This window comes from Lepisosteus platostomus, unplaced genomic scaffold (genome assembly GCF_059453375.1).
Source record: "Lepisosteus platostomus isolate fLepPlt1 unplaced genomic scaffold, fLepPlt1.hap1 Scaffold_77_H1, whole genome shotgun sequence".
NCBI classification, from domain to species: domain Eukaryota; kingdom Metazoa; phylum Chordata; class Actinopteri; order Semionotiformes; family Lepisosteidae; genus Lepisosteus; species Lepisosteus platostomus.
The window spans coordinates 118,005-135,000 of NW_028291689.1; the positions used below are offsets into that span (position 1 = coordinate 118,005).

The 16,996-nt window shown below is 46.2% G+C and overlaps 3 non-coding genes across 3 annotated transcripts; 2 read left to right on the forward strand and 1 right to left on the reverse strand.

Moving 5' to 3' along the window:
* Positions 1 to 654: 654 nt before the first annotated feature.
* Positions 655 to 736, reverse strand: trnas-uga (transfer RNA serine (anticodon UGA)). Its single transcript has one exon. It is a non-coding gene; the product is annotated as a tRNA-Ser (tRNA).
* Positions 737 to 12,400: 11,664 nt separating this feature from the next.
* Positions 12,401 to 12,482, forward strand: trnas-cga (transfer RNA serine (anticodon CGA)). The gene has a single exon. It is a non-coding gene; the product is annotated as a tRNA-Ser (tRNA).
* A 3,224-nt stretch (positions 12,483 to 15,706) lies between these two features.
* trnag-gcc (transfer RNA glycine (anticodon GCC)) lies at positions 15,707 to 15,777 on the forward strand. Its single transcript has one exon. It is a non-coding gene; the product is annotated as a tRNA-Gly (tRNA).
* The last annotated feature ends 1,219 nt before the right edge of the window (positions 15,778 to 16,996 follow it).

Sequence of the window (16,996 nt, forward strand, 5' to 3'; positions counted from 1 at the left end):
TCACCATTTGAGGAAGTGAGTTAGATAAGAAAGTTACAGGTATGGTGAGCAATGACTGACAAAGGAACGTACTGCGTATTCCTTACAGAAGTGTAAGCAATTTGTTCTAAAAAACACCGGCTTAAGTCCAACATCGTTAGCAATCTTATTACTTAAACAGAATTAACATCAATAAACTGTAAGGTGCTGGTACATGCGAGTAGATTTGATCTTCTATTAAACAAAAATGCAATTACAGCTCTAAATAGGTCAACCTAGACTTCTGTAACAGATCTGTTCAGGTCATCGCTGTTCCTCTGACCTTGTGATTCTTTGGAATTTTAAAAGTGTATTTCGCTTGCCTTTCATGTGGTCTGTGTACAAGTCACTGTGGCGTATGCGGTCCTACACAGCCTTGCTATAGACGTGATGAGCCTCCGCTATGTTGCAATGGAGAACAGGTTCAGTACGGAGCTGCCGAGAAAATTCAGCTGGAAAGCTCGTTGCAGAAAAGCATCGGTATCTGTGTCCAGCGGCAAAGCGTCCTTCGTGGGTGCTGAAGAACCGATTTCACAGGCTGCGGGTCCAGGCGATTTAGAGTGTTAAAGGTCCCAGCGAAAACGAAACGGCGCTGGTCCTTTTACACGCACGCACGCAAACAAATGCAAAGGACGCCGTAGTCGGCAGGATTTGAACCTGCGCGGGGAGACCCCAACGGATTTCAAGTCCGTCACCTTAACCAATCGGGCACGACTACAGCGAACGCCGCGGCCGCTGCCTTCTTGCTACAATCGAACAGGGAGTGCGAGGCGGCGGCGGCAGCTGAGGCAACTTTTTTCAAGTTCGCTCTCCGTTTAAGAAACCTTTTACGCCATACGTGCAAGCACACACACACACACCTCAGAGGACTTAAGGGTGGCTTCAAGTTGGAATGATAAAATCTCCCCGTTCGGACATGAAAACAGAACGTTCTTAGACAGAAAGCAATCAACAACGGAGACATGTGGACGACGATTTTAGTCACTGCACTTTGAATAGCATTTTTACTCCAGTTACAGGAGATGCATCAATGGCCCTTGACCTACGCTCTTACCAATGCCTTGAACATTCAAACAAAACAGCCCTCAAGTCCTGCGGTTTAATATAACGCTGTTACGTGTCGAGGCAGTATTTGACTCTGTCCTACCGTTGAGACACGGGGCGTATATGGAAACGAACACATGCTACGGATCGTCTCTAATCGGTCCCTACAGTTGGAAGGCTCCTTGAAGCGTGCACCCCCATCATTCATCTTTGCGCATCTGTGAAAGGTAGACTCTTGAGCAATGTTTGAGCCAGCTCTAAGGCAACTAGTGCTATTGGACAGACACCTCTGGAAGATCCTAAGAGTCTCTTAACACCACTTCCAGCAGCAAGCTTAATTGTTCGCTGGAGGTCTCCCACCCAGGTACTGACCAGGCAAAGAATCACCAGTACATTGAATGAGGAAGTTAATCCTGAAATCCAATTACATATCTCAAGGTAAGACAAATCCATAAGAACATGTCTTAGTATTACTTCGTTTACATTAGTATGGCACTGAGTTGGAGCTCCTCTTTAAGCTGTGGTTTAGTTTTGCATTCATGTGTTTCTAGAGCAGTGATTTATGGGGGTGGGTGGGTCTTTCACAGAGGCTCAGGACAAATCCCCCGCCTGAAAGTCTAATGTGTGCGTTCAGACAGTCACAGGTCAAGAGCCAGGCAGGAGGACAATGGACAGAAGAGCCAACGAACTAAAAATAAAAGAACAGATATGAAAAAGCCACCATCTTTTTCTTTTTGACATTTTCCGACTTTCATGCAAGCCAGGACAAAGTTGCTCAGAGCTACTTGTGGATTCAAATACTCTATCGAGTGCTTTGATGAGTTTTTGCAATTTGATTGTCGTCCTGTCAGCCTGTTTCTGTTTTTTTTTTCAATCTAGGGATGGAAAGTATGAGGGAAATGATGGAGCAATCAATAACCGCTCCGGAAAAATGGCAGAAAGAAATGGTCCGTCACTAAGGACATTTGTGAAGCAGAGGAGTGACATCACCACAAAGGCGACACATTCTGCTGATGGTTTTGGTGAATAATGATTGAGGCGCGTTAAGAGAAAGGCAGCTGTGTCAGCATGCGTAGGCTGCAAAGGATCAAGCAAAGGTTTACTCCATGCTGAAAAGAGAAGAAAAGAAGCACAACGTTTCGACTGTGGAGCCTTCTGCGCCATCTTCTTTAGCGGTGATGATGTTTACATTGGAAAAACTGAGACATGCATCCCTGGGTGGGCTTGAACCCCCAACCTTTCGGTTAACAGCCTAACGCACTAACCGATTGCGCCACAGAGACTGACGGCCACTTGTACTCCCTACATTTGCAGGTTTATGGTCAAAGAAAACAATCACTTGCGCTTCTTGCAGCCGGCAATCTTTTTCCACTGACAACCAAGAAATGGATTTCATCTTTCACAAGCTGTATGGATTTCTTCAAAAACAAGTTATTCCAGAAAGGAAATGAATTCTTGCATTAAACTGAACCAAGCTGTACATGTTTGTCTGAAATGAGACATTCGGCACAACAAGACACGGAGAGAGGCACCGCTGGTATTCAGACCCAGGATCGCCTGCTGACTAGGCGGGCACTTTAAGCCACTAGGGAACAGCGCCAGCGGAGCACCGCGCTTTTACAGACACTTGGACACATCTGCGTTCGGTGTGCACTTAACCTGCTCTCTGAGCCCGTTGCCTCCGTCCCATTTAATAGCAGAACTGACGCCAAGAGAAATGATGAGAAATGGCATTTATCGGGCACTTTTCATGTCCAAGGAGCTCAATGCCCTTGACACCTCCCCAAGGCGACAGAGCTGTGCATTCTTTGGCGACACCATTTTTTCTTTTGTTTAATTTCTATACTTATTGATAGAATAAAAACGATATGTCATGTACTGTAAGGGAAATGTCTCTTTTCATGGGGAAAGCTAGCACCAGCAAATGTTGTGTTTAGAAGAAGTGATTTAACATGACACGTGACCTAATTTACCGGAGCAAAAGCTCACCCAGCAAGCCCTGCTTTACTTCTACAGGAGAGAAGTACTGTAGAGTCTGCAAGATGTTCAGCTGGGTAGCTACGTCAGCATGCCTCGGCTGCAAAGGAACAAGTAATAGGTTTATTGCATGCTGAAAAGAGAAGAACGGAAACACAGCGTTTCGACTGTGAGGTCTTCTCACACCTGAAGAAGTCTCACACCTGTAAAAGGCTCCATGGTTTTCTTTCTTCTCTTTTCAACATGGAATACACTTATTGTCTGCAAGATGTGACAATTTCATGGTGTTTTGGAAGAAAACCTTTTTTCTTTGAATTCAAAATCAATCGGAATTTCAGCACGACACATCAACACTTTTTCAATTTTAAGGAGATGATATTTTAAACCTGATAAAAATAGTAGGAAACACAAGTTTCTTGCTGTGAAAATTTAGATGGGGAAGTGTACTACTGGTAGCAGTGTAGAGCTCTCTGTGGTGGAGTGCAAGCGCATGTCCTATGGGCCAGTGGCGTAATGGATAACACGTCTGACTTCGGACCAGAAGATTGTAGGTTCGAGTCCTGCCTGGCTCGTGAGGCTTTTAAACCTCTCAGGTTCCTCGGTAACAGGTTGCCGTCATGTATATGAACTATAGAAAAGCATCTGCCACAACCCGTAAATTAGCACGCAAGTGCGGGCTAGTTAACACAGAACTGTATGGAGATCATCTCCAGCTCCGAGCTCAATTGCAATGAAAAAACATGCAGAACAGAACTGGAGAGCAGCTGAATTTGTGCTCAGTAGGGTGGGGAGGACTCAGCATTGCTATTGTTCTAATTGGCATGAACTGCAGGGGATCTGAATCAGAACACGTCAGTTAGTTCGATCATTGCGTCAATATGTAGGCCACGTTAATATAGAATTATTACTTTGTCTGTCTCGTCTTTGTATATAGCTGAATGTCCCTGACAATTTCATGTTGCCTGCGATGTGTCCCCTCTCCCCACAGCAGTGGCAGATGACCAGCCGTCGTCGCTCCCCCAACATCGTCGCGCTGGGCGTCTCCTCCTCCCCATCTGATTCCCCGTGCGCCCCTCCGTTGGTGCCCACCGGTCTCCTCGAATACGGCAACAGTGTGCTCAGCCAGAGCCAGGGCCTGCTCCAAGGGGACCAGTGCGGCCAGCATCACGTGGCACTGCACCTCAGTCGGCGCCGGGGCCAGGAAAGCCTGGAGCGCTATTTCCCGGTGGGCCTCCTCCGGAAGAGTAGGGTAACCCTGGCGGGCTAAGTAGGCCACGTCTGCGGCTGTTACCTTCACTGTTACCTGGATACCTCTTTATCTAGAACTCACTCTTCCCCCTGCCTGTCTGGCTTCTTTTAATCCTTCTGTGCCCGGATTGCAGCGGGTAAGATATTTTTCCAAGAAAAAAAGAGAAATTAAAAAAAGAGAAATTTCACTAGAGCCCCTGCTCATGTCTAATTTTTAGTTTAGAAGGATTCAAGCAGGATTTTGGATGAAAGGCAGCGACCTTAATCAAGCCCAAATCATAATTGAACCCATTCAGAGCCTACATTACATTTTAGTGTTTCATTCTGAGCAGAATGCCCTCACACCTGAAGAAGGCTTGCGTTTTCTTCTCTTTTAAGCATGTGTACAATGCTGTAATACAATTTAAAATAATTAAAAGTTTAAAAAGTATCAACTAAACTCCATTAATATCGAGTGTCTTTTATACAGCTTTTATACAGCTTTTAAGTATAGATTACACTTTTCTAAAATGTATTTAAAAAATAAAAACGATTACTAATCTAATCTTTCCACGTTTGATCCCAAAATCCCAAGAAAAATTAATCTAAACTAGGAGAAAGCTATGCTGAAAGTTTATTAATATACTTAGAAGACAAAGATAACAATTTATGTTGCATTTGTCTGATTGTGAATCAAAAAATACATTTAATTAACTGCTCTCAGTGACAGCTGACAATCCTCCATACACTCAAGTGAAAAATTAGTAATGCCAATGTAAACGTGGTATTTACAATTTGTTGATAATAGAAATGTTAAGTTCTCTAAAGCTTTTTGAGGCAGCAAAATATTTGAACACCCTATATTGTAATGAGCTGCTGAGCTGAGAATGGGTTATGTTCCTGCTGTCAGAGGGGGTGGAAAGTGCCCGCGGTTATTTAATTAGTATTACAATTCACACTGATTCCCTTGAAAAGGTATGGACATAAGAATATTCGTGCGTGGTCAAAAAATGGCATTAAGCACTTAAAATTAATATGGTTAATAAGAGTAAACTGGAACATGCTGTACAAGATCGGCTAAACTGGGATCTATCGCTTACGCCTGAAATTGGAGCTGCTGTCGCAGTGAATAGCGACTAATAAGTCTGTCTTTCTGTGGGGGGAAGGGAATCTGATCTGATCTGCAAACCTCCAACAGAGCTGTTCAACTGGTTTTTGTCGGGCACATCAAGTGTCAGGTGTAAGCGATAAATATATTTAGCTGAAAAGCTGTACAAAGCAAGACATTTCAGTACTCTAGGTTTCGTGAAAAAGCACATTGTGCTGCTGTAATACAGTTTAAAATAATTAAAAGTCTAAACAGTATCAGCTTATGTATGGGTTGTATTTTTAAAAAAGTCAAAAACCGCACTCAAAATGCAATTTAGCGCTTTCTGGCAAGAGGAGACACCCAAATTAATAATGTAACATGCTACTGTTTGTGCATGGATATAGTTATAATGCTATTTCCTTAGACACGTGATTCCATGTTTTATTTTGAATCCCCGGCGGAACCGGGCATCCATAAGAATCAAGTACTGTAACAGGTTTATTCTATGCTGAAAAAAAAAGAAGAAAGAAAACACATTCCATAAGAATCAGCGCCTTTATATAGCGCCTTTAAAGGTGGCTTCTCAAAACGCTTTACAGGATAAAAACAACAATAACAACAACAACAACAACAATATTGTGTTTCATTGCACTTTGACAGATTGTCTTTAAATCAACTGTTGATTTAAAGTTTGACAGTAAATGTTTATATTGTAACGCATACAGCCTCCATTTCTTATTAAAAATGTAGCCTAAGAGGGGGGGTCTGCTCTCACAATCCTCCATATACTCAAGTGAAAAATTAATAATGCCAATGTAAACATCGTATTTACAATTTGTTGATAATAAAAATGTTAAGTTTTTTAAAGCTTTGTGATAGTTTACCCAGTTTACCCATTGTTATTAAAAATGACTTGGATTCGAACATGTTGTGATATTTAGAAATATAAAAGTCAATTAATTGTCAATTTCCATATTTATGTCTTTATTTAGCGGTTTCATTAGTGACAAAGGCTAAACTTTCTTGGAAAAATGTCTTTGCTGTCTTGCTGATACATTAAGCTTTCTAAACTCAGCCACAAAGTCATGTGACTGATTTTTCGCCCTGTTTCGTTGGTTAAACGCAATGATCACAAGCACCACCATGGTAACTGGGACATGTAGTTTTTAATTCAGATTGAATTATAACTGTACGTACTGTAGCGGCGAGGCTTATTAATAAGACAGAATTAAGTGTTGCTGTGCTTTCCCAAATGAGGCCCCATCTCCCTCTTCATCTCTGTGGTGCAGTCACAGAGAAGCTATTCATGCAGACTGATTTAAAGATGTTTTCTTTTGATAAGGTACAGCTCCCAAATGGGGATGCACTTAGCTAAGCCTGGCTATCATGATCAATGGTCATCCATTGGCGCCTAAAGGTCTGCAAGATTCCAAGAGAGAGCCTCATCCAAGTGGTCTACAACCCCAAGGTCAGCATCACCAGAGCACCGTCGCAAGCTGAACAGCAAAGCCTGGCATAGAGCCAGAGAGCGCGGATTAGACAGCAACAAGCCTGCAACTGCTTCTTTGTGCCCGCAGGAGATCTGAATCCCCAGAGATTGGATGAGTATTCAACTTCACTGCATGACAGCTCGAGAATTCAATTGTTATCCCAACCATTTGATATCAATTTAATTCCTAAGAGTTATGTACTTGTTTTGAGTATCTAGTGTAGAAGTTATAACCAAGTTCATTTACGAAACGGTCTAAATGAATGATATACTGAACGTATGTCCTCTTGATATATGTAACTCTTTGTAACTGACTGAATATATACCTTTTGTATTCTGATAACCCTCTCGATAAGATCTGTTAGGTTTACATGCATATTCTATGTATTAATAAATGTATCCTCATGTATTAGTACCTGTGTGTGTGCGTTGTTTGAGTTATATCGCAAGGTTGGATTCTAAAGCCATTAAAAGAATCATTTTGTGATTTACTGCTACAATGAATAATTGTCCCAGTAAATCCCAAATCCTACAGAACTAGTGCCTTCAGAGAGCACACTACAGATGTTACCTATTTATCGTTGAACAGGATGTATGTGATGTGGCGACTAGGTTCAATTTTGTATCCTCTTTAAAAGATTAAGGACTGGGGTGAGTGTGATTTACCACCCTTTCAGCTAAGAACCCGACGTGCGGACCGTTTAAGCTGCATAGACTCGGTCGTTTAACTCTTCTCCATTAGCAGGGTTAAGGTTAAAGAAAAAAACATTGCTGACTTCTTTTTTTTTTTTGCCAGCCGCGAGCGCAGATTAGCAAGATTTGTATTTCATGTTTTGCAAGTTGCATCCATTTTAAGAAAAACAAGTCGCGTTAAAGACAGGAAATGAATGCTTGCATTTAATTAAGTCTAGCCGTAGGCGGTTGTCCATAATGACCCGTTCTGTTCGAGAAGACGGAACAAAAAAGGCACCACTGGGATTCAGACCCAGGGTCTCCTGTTTACTAGACAAGTGCTTTAACCAACTAAGCCACGGCACCCCGGGAGCACTGTCCTTTTGCAGCCACTTGGACACACCACTCAGACACATCTGCATTGCAACTTGCTCCGCCTGCTCGCGGAGCAAGTTGCCACCTTTACATACAATAGCAACATCGACACCAAGAGAAAGGATGACAAATGGCTTTTATCTGGAACTTTTCATGTCCAAGGAGCTCAATGTGCTTTCTGTGTACAACAGGGCCACTGAACTGCACACTGGCCACTGAACCACAGCAGTGGCTTGCTGGCTTGACATCTCCCAAGGAAAATGTTGAAATCGCATGTGGAACAGGAAAAGGACCCTCGAGTACGAGGGAAAAAAAAGAAAAAGATCATCTGGAGTGCACCAAGCCATGTCCGGACAGCCTAGCTTCCTCGACGAGGTGGCCGAGTGGTTAAGGAGATGGACTGCTGATCCATTGTGCTCTGCACGCATTGGTTCGAATCCCTTTCTCGTCGCTCTCCATGTTTGACGTTGGCCATCCTGTTGTTTGCTCCGGTTCTAGAGCCGTACATTTTCTAGCGGTGGCTGAACATGGTATAATAGGCTAACGTTGGTATCGAGCAGTGACAGTATTTACGTGCCGCTGCTGCCAAGTGGCTCTGGGTTGAGACCGCGTTTTCACTTACTTGCAACGCAAACGGAGAAAGCGATTTTTGACAGTCTCTCGAGAGACTGCGCTAGGTGTTTAGGGATAGACTTTGTCAGTTCCCCCTGGGATGATGGCCTCTCAAATAGTTTGTGATTCCCCTAGACGTTTATACAGTAGAAGCCTGCTTCGTGGCTTAAATCCAAGCTAAGGAAACGAGTTAGAGGTCTGATGCAGAACTGCGAATTCGATGAACGGGAACACTACAGTACATTGCACTGTATGTGTGAGGAAAGCTGCCCCCTTCAGTCCCTTGTCAACCGAACAGAGGACTGTAAAGGATACTGCCAAGAAACTTAAGGATGCTGGTTGGAATCCAGCTCCAAAGAAGCCCCTTTGGGTGTTATGTCATCAAAAAGTAAGAACAGCGAATCTCCCTTTGATCAAAAGTGCAACAGAGCTGTTTTCCGTGGAGCAGGTTTCAGACCCGTAGACCTGTTTTATTTGTAGGGCAGGGCGCATTCCCAAACACGAATCTCCTGTTTTAGAAGTGCTTTGGGCGGTGTAGCGGCGATGCTTATTAATAAGAAAGAATTAAGTGTTTCTGAGCTTTCCCAAATTAGGCCTTATCTCTCTGTTCATCTCTGTGGTGCAGCCACAGAGAAACTATTCATGCAGGCTGATTTAAGGTTTCCCTTGATAAGGGACAGCTCCCAAAGGGGGATGCACTTAGCTAAGCCTGGCTATCATGATCAATGGTCATCCATTGGTGCCTATCTGTCTAGGGAGTGCCAGATGGACATCTGGACTGCATTCCTAAGTGTCAGGAGTAAGTGACTCATATCTCACCTTGATCAACCAATCAGGGACTGGTAGGGCCGAGTAACCCACGTGGGACTCTGATGCCCATGGAACTTTCAGCCAATCAACGAGCTGAAGTTCCTCCAGGTAAAAACAGGCAACACAGAGAGCCTGAGAGATTCAGTGGGAATTCAGTAGAGAATTCTGTGGAGTTTTCTAAAGGGAATTCAAAGGAGAATTCCAGGGCAGGACAGCCCAGGAGCAGAAGGCTCTCAAGGGCAGGACATTCTCACAGCGCGCCTCCTGACCATCCTGAGACTCAGCCCGGACAACCACGGAACGGCCAGTGTGTCCGAGTGCCAGAACTTTCCTTTGTTCTAAGGGTCTAGAGCAGAGGTTGCCAGAGAATAACCAGAGGATCCACCCGAGGTTAGCACCAGCAGCGGGCCTCGTGAACAGGTCGGAACTGTGGACAGTTGAATCACTATTCAGAACTAGCTCTTCATCAGGAACGAACCGGTCTTCTTCTTGACTTGCTGGGACCCACAGTCATCTTTTCTCCTGTGCACAAACTTTGCTAGTTAAAGCCAACACTAACTAGCCGGTCAGTGAGCATCAGCAGCGCACCGTCGCAACCCGCACAGCACAGCCTGGCACCTAGACAGAGAGCGTGGATTGGACAACAACAAGCCTGCAACTGTTTCTTTGTGCCCGCAGGAGATCTGAATCCCCAGAGATTGGATGAGTATTCAACTTCACTGCATTACTGCTCGAGAATTCAATTGTTATCCCAACCAGTTGATATCAATTTAATTCCTAAGAGTTATGTACTTGTTTTCAGTATCTAATGTAGAAGTTATAACCAGGTTCATTTATGAAATGGTCTAAATGAATGATATACTGAACGTATGTCCTCTTGATATGTGTAACACTTTGTAACTGACTGAATATATACCTTTTGTATTCTGATAACCCTCTTGATAAGATCTGTTCGTTTTACATGCATATTCTATGTATTGTAACGCCCTCGCCTGTTGGTGAGGAGGAAGCGCCCCCAGGCACTCGTAGTACCGCTGGGCATGCTGGGAGTGGTAGCCGGAGTGCGGCCTAAGCGAGAGAAGCTCGCCCCACACCCAAAGTCTGTCAAGGCCCTGTGCATCCTGTGGGAGGCCTTGGAGGTAAAGGACGGGGTGCTGCGCCGGGGGTGGCGGGTACCCTCCAGTGGCGAGGTACAGTGGCAGCTGATGTTGCCTTGGTCGCTCCGCGGGGCGGTGCTCCGAGCAGTGCATGGCCAGCCGGGCGTGGGGCACTTCGGCGGTAAAAATACCCTGCAGCGCCTCCGAGGCCATTTTTATTGGGGTCTTTGCCACCGGGACGTGGAGCGGTACTGCCGAACGTGTGCAGTGTGCGTGGCGCAGAAAGGTCCCCCCGAGCGGTCTCGGGCCCCCCTCCAACAACACCAGGCGGGGGCTCCTATGGAGCGGGTGTGGGTGGACGTTTTGGGCCCGTTTCCGCGCACCGAGGCCGGGAACCTCTACGTCTTGGTGGCCATGGATTATTTTATGAAGTGGCTGGAGGCCTTCGCCCTACCGGACTAGAGTGCCCCCATGGTGGCCGATGCACTGCTGGAGGGGATGTTTGCCAGGCTGGGGGTGCCGGAGGAGTTACATAGTGACCAGGGGCGTAACGTCGAGTCCCAGGTCTTCGCCAGAGTGTGCCAGCGCCTGGGGATCACAAGACGCGGACCACACCGCTGCATCCCCAGAGCAACGGGTTGGTGGAGCGGTTTAATCGTACCCTCACCACCCAGCTGGCCACCCTGGTGTCCCGGCACCAACGGGACTGGGACCGCCACCTCCCCCTTGCGCTCTGGGCGTATCGGACCGCGGTCCAGGAATCCACCGGGGAGACTCGCTCATGCTGGGCCGGGAAATGTGAACCCCGGTGGACCTGGTCTACGGCCCGCTGCCCGGAGACGGGTCGGCACCGCTGGCTGGACCGGACTACGAGTGGGACCTGCGGCAGCGGATGCAGCAGGTGCACAGCTTTGCACCCACTTGACACAGGCGGGGGTCCGGTAGAAGCGGCACTACGACCTGCGCTGCAGGAGGCCTGCCTTCCAGCCCGGGGACTCGGTTTGGGTGTACAACCCGTGCCGCCGCAAATGCCTCAGCCCTAAGCTGGCGCCGTCGTGGGAGGGGCCCGCTGAGGTACTCTGGGTGGTGGGCGAGGTCTGCTACCATGTCCGGTTGCAAACACGGGGGAGAGTGGTGGTCCTGCACCGAGACCGCCTGGCCCCCTACCGACCCGGGAGGAGGAGCCGTGTGGGGAGGCTCTAGAGGACCAGCCGGGGCTGGAGCCGGCCGATAGTGGGGCATCCGTGGGTCGCCAGCCGTCACCGTGGCGCAGCGGCTGCTCACGCAGGGTTCCACAGCAGTTAGCGGAGTACGAGTACAGCCTGAGGGGGGTTTTCGACGTCGGCGAGACGCCAGACGCTTCAGGTTTTTAAGGAGTAAGAGTGCAGGGGGTCTAAACCTGCAATCCAGTGTGTTGAAGTATTTCACAACACTACCCCTAGCACATCTGGAAATAAATCCTCATAATGATTATTGCCCTGGGCATGTACCAAAAAATCACTGAGCATATATATATATATCACTGTGTTGAAGCTAGAGACACAGAATAAGTGCAAACACATCCTAAATACAGTGTTCCTGCACCTTTGACCTCATCCAGAATGTATCATTTTTTGAAAGGGATTGCTGTCAGAATGCACAACTGAATCCCAAACAGAATCTCTAGTCAAATATGATCATTTGTGAAACAGGCAAATGAGTCTCTCAGGTGCCCATTGCTCATTTTCAGACACAATTATGCAATACTTTCACATGCAATACACATGAACATGCAATACTTTTCAGCTGCATTTTGACATCCGGACGGGGAGACTTTATCATTTGAACGTGAAGCCAGCCTTAAACCCTCTGAGGCGTGTCTGTCTGCCGGCATGTATTTTGTCAAAGGTATTTATTTTTTTTAACGGAGAGCGACTTTGAAAAGGTTTCCGCAGCCACGTCGCACGCCGTGTTAGATTAAAGGAGGAATGCGGCGATGGCGATCTCGCTGTAGTCGTGGCCGAGTGGTTAAGACGATGGACTCGAAATCCATTGGGGACTCCCCGCGCAGGTTCGAATCCTGCCGACTACAGCATCTGCCGCACGTCTCCTTGTGCCTGCGCGGCAAAGGCGAAGTGCTGCTTCTCCTTTCCTGGTACTATAAAAACGCTGAATTGCTTGGCCCCGCTGCCATGGAAATGAGTTCTTCAGATAACCACACATCTTGCGTTCGCACCTCTGGTGTTCTACTTATGCCTTTGAAAACCTAAAGAATAAAACTGAAAGAACCGACACAATATGTAGGTGCTCGTAAAGCACGCATTAAAGAACTGTTAACAGCAAGGGTTTCAGTGGGTTAACTGAGGAGAAGGCGTGATCGCTAATTGTTGACTTTTTATTTGGTGTTAGAAACACTCTTACTGTGCATGACGTGCAACAAATGTAGCCACAGAAATTGCATCACGCTTTCATGTATGCTATTGCAGACACCAACGTTGCCTAGATATAAAACCGAAATAGCCGTGGGTTTGCTTGCTGGTCGGAAGGATCTCTCTTCGAATCTCTATCATTTGTCAATTGAAGTAAAAGGTGCTGCAATCTGATACGTTCAGAATCAAACCCGCAGCTGTTGTTCGACTTTATTTCTTGACTAATTACAACTGAGTGTCGCATGAGCAGTTACGTAAACTTGTCTGATATATTTGAACACAAATGCCGTTCTTCAATTAAAACTAACAGTACATTGTCAGGGACATTCAGTTCTATACAAACAAGAGACAGACGAGAATATTTAGTATATAATAGACAGAAAGAGGTTCGAATCCTGCCGACTACGTTGTCCACCTCCTGTCGTTGCGTTTCGGCGCAAGCAAAGAAGCGCGCCTGTTTGGTGTTCCTGGTGGTTTTAAAACGCACAATCGCTTGTACCCGCTGCCTTGGAAATAAGTTCTTCAGCGTCCGCGAATGGCATTTTGCAGCTGGAAGCAGATGTCGACGCGTTTTGCACAGAGCACCAAAAAAGCGTCTTTTTTGAAGGCCCAGGCACTGAGCATTGGTGGTTCAGTGGTAGATTTCTCGCCTGCCACGCGGGAGGGTTGGGTTCGATTCCCGGCCAATGCAGTGGCTTTTGCAGCGAGCGTCTCCATCACTTGCATCCCCTTGCAACTCGCAACTGAAAACCCACTGAAGCTAAGCAGGTGTGAGCCAGGTCAGTACCCGGATGAGGGTGAGCTACAGGGAAAAACAAAGCTTCCAGCTGGAAGCGGTGTTAATGGTGCCGGCGGGGGGGCGCTCACCCTGAGGTCTGTGTGGGTCCCAATGCCCCAGTATAGTGATGGAGATGCTGTGTTGTAAAAGGGCGCTGTCTTTTGGATGAGATGTAAAACCGAGGTCACAGCGCTCTGTGGTCATTCAAAATGACCACCAAAACCTTTGACAAAAGCTCTTGGTAATTGATGGTCTTCAATAATGCTTCTCCTTTAGGTACATTTTAAATCAGCTGAAAAATGCTGTGAAATGGGGGGGCACTTCAGGCCAGTGTAGGATTTGGGTTACAAGAACCATGAAACTGCGCGAGAAAGCCCGTACACTGAATTACACGGCTTTCTATTCAAAGGAGGACAAAAGAAATTCCCTGAGTTCGATTTCTTGCAGCACAGAGAGGAGCACTGTTATGAGGCTGGTTAGCTCAGTTGGTTAGAGCGTGGTGCTAATAACGCCAAGGTCATGGGTTTGAGCCTCGTACGGGCCAGGTCCTTTTCTCCTCTCTTACCGAAGCTGTTAGGTTCCTTTCCGTGGTGAGATGGGTTGTCATGCAACGCTGCCACATGGTGCCGACAGACAAGAGTGTTGCGGGAGAAGAGAAAAGTGTTTGAAGTTTTAAGAGTGTCTTAGGTGGAGCCAAAATCAAGTGTCACAAATGCAAGTGGGAGGATTTCCAATGTTTAATATGGTAAAAATAAGCGGAACTTATCTGCCGGTCCGGCACAGTCTGCCATGCTTTTGTCATATACTGTAAAGTGGTGTCGAACTGGGTGTCGAACTGGAGCCTCACCATTTGCATATGTGAGGCTCCAGTTATACATCGAGTGTCACATTTAATGACGAAAATGAAGAGTTAAAGCAGCTGGAGAGGTTTTCTTACAACTTTTGAGCTGACAGTTTTGGAAAATGTTTCCTTCACGCTGCACTGTACAACATAGGCAGCCAAGAGTCTCCAAAACAATACAGAATTGACAGATAGGAGAAAATTCCCACTCGTCCTGAAGTTCCCAAAATCCAGCACTGAGCGTAAACAAAGTGTCTAAGTAGCGTGGGAATGCTAACCCTAACCCTAGCTGGAGTTTGAGCAATCCAGCACTGAGCTTAAAAAGATGAGTCAAAGTAACGTCTAATCGGATTAGTTTCCTTAGAGCTGGTTCTGAGTTTGCTCAAGAGTTTACCTTTCACAGATGCGCAAAGAAGAATGTTGGGGGTGCACGCTTCAAGGTGCCTTACAGCTGTAGGGAGTGATTCGAGACGATTCGTGGCGTGTGCTCGTTCCCATATACCGTACGCCCCGGGGTGCAGTGCTAGGATGACGTACAATACCGCTTGGGCTCGTAACGGCGTTATATGCAAGTGCGGGACGTGAGGGTTTTCGTTTGTTCGTTTTGTTTTGCTCTGCTTTGCTTTGTTTTGCTTTCCATCGCGTTGGTAAGAGCGTAAATAAAAAGGCGATTCCTGCGTCTACCACTAATGTAAGAGCTATTTCAAGTGCGACGTGGTGCGGCTTTTCAAATGCTTGTGGGCATTTCTCTGTTGTTGATTCTTTTTTTGTGTGTAACAAAGTGGCATTTTCATGTCCGGACGGGGAGACTTTATCATTCCGACATGAAGCCACCCTTAAGTCCTCTGAGGCGTGTCTGTCTGCAAGGCTTGTATTTTGGAAATGTTTTTTTGAAAGGGAGAACGACTTTGAAATAGGCTTCCGCCGGCGCCTCGCGATCCAGGTAAGATTGTAGCAAGAACGCAGCGGCGGTGGGGCTTGCTGTAGTCGTGGCTGAGTGGTTAAGGCGATGGACTAGAAATCCATTGGGGTCTCCCCGCACAGGTTCCAATCCTGCCGACTACGTTGTCCGCCTTCAGTCGGTGTGTTTCGGCACAAGCAAAGAAGCGCGCCTCTTTGCTGTTCCTGGTGGTTTTAAAACGCCCAATCGCTTGTACCCGCTGCCTTGGAAATAAGTTCTTTAGTGTCCGCGAATGGCATTTTGCAGATGTCGACGCGTTTTGCACAGAGCACCAAAAAAGCGTCTTTTTTGAAGGCCCGGGCACTGAGCATTGGTGGTTCAGTGGTAGAATTCTCGCCTGCCACGCGGGAGGCTCGGGTTCGATTCCCGGCCAATGCAGCGGCTTTTGCAGCGAGCGGCTCCATCACTTGCATCCCCTTGCAACTCGCAACTGAAAACCCACTGAAGCTAAGCAGGTGTGAGCCAGGTCAGTACCCGGATAAGGGTGAGCTACAGGGAAAAACAAAGCTTCCAGCTGGAAGCGGTGTTAATGGTGCCGGCGGGGGGGCATTCACCCTGAGGTCTGTGCGGGTCCCAATGCCCCAGCATAGTGACAGAGAAATAAACATGTTTGGGCAACTTTGGTCACCCCCATTTAACTTCTGGGGCAGGAAAAGCACACTTTTCAAAACTTGTTTTTCAGCTCAAAATAAACGTGTTTTTTCAAACCTTGGAATCCCAATGTAACTGCCTGGCTCATTAGAGCCCACTGAGTCAGCCCTTAACCCCACTGTGCAGAAGTTGTCAAAACGGGTTTTTCAGCAGAAATAAACACGTTTGGGCAACTTTGGTCACCCCCATTTAACTTCTGGGGCAGGAAAAGCACACTTTTCAAAACGTGTTTTTCAGCTCGCTGTGACCTCTGTTTTACATTTCATCCTAAAGACAGCGCCCTTTTGCAACACAGCGTCTCTGTCACTATCATAAGTGACTGCCATCATAAGAATATGAGTCCAATATTTTAGAATATAGTCAGAATGACTTCTAACCTTACCTGTGGTGTCTTTAATCCCTATTGCTCAATGCATGGTGTACGTACTGCATAGATGTGTCTTGAGAATGAGGAATGGGCCCCTGAGACGGTCATTTACCTGTTTCACAAATGATCGTATTTTACTAGAGATTCTGTTTGGGATTCAGATGTGCATTCGGACAGCAATCCCTTTCAAGAAATGATACGTTCTGGATGAGGTCAAAGGTGCTGGAACACTGTATTTAGGATGTGTTTGCAGTGATTGTGTGTCTCCTGCTTCAACGCAGTGATATATAGATGTGCTCCTGTAATTTATTGGTACAAGCCCAGGGCAGTAAGCAGTCTGAGGATTTATTTCCAGACGGCATAGAGCAGTGAAGCAGTGAAGTAGTGCAACACACTGGATCATTATATTATTAGAATCTATTCTACTTAAATTATTACATTATACACAATTTGAGTTCATTTTAAAAAGTAAAAGGTAATGAAAGGAATGCATTTTCATAAGAAAGATAATACCGATATGCATGTGATAATCTTCCTTATATCATGTAGTGCGTCATTTGGACACTTTATGGGCTTGAA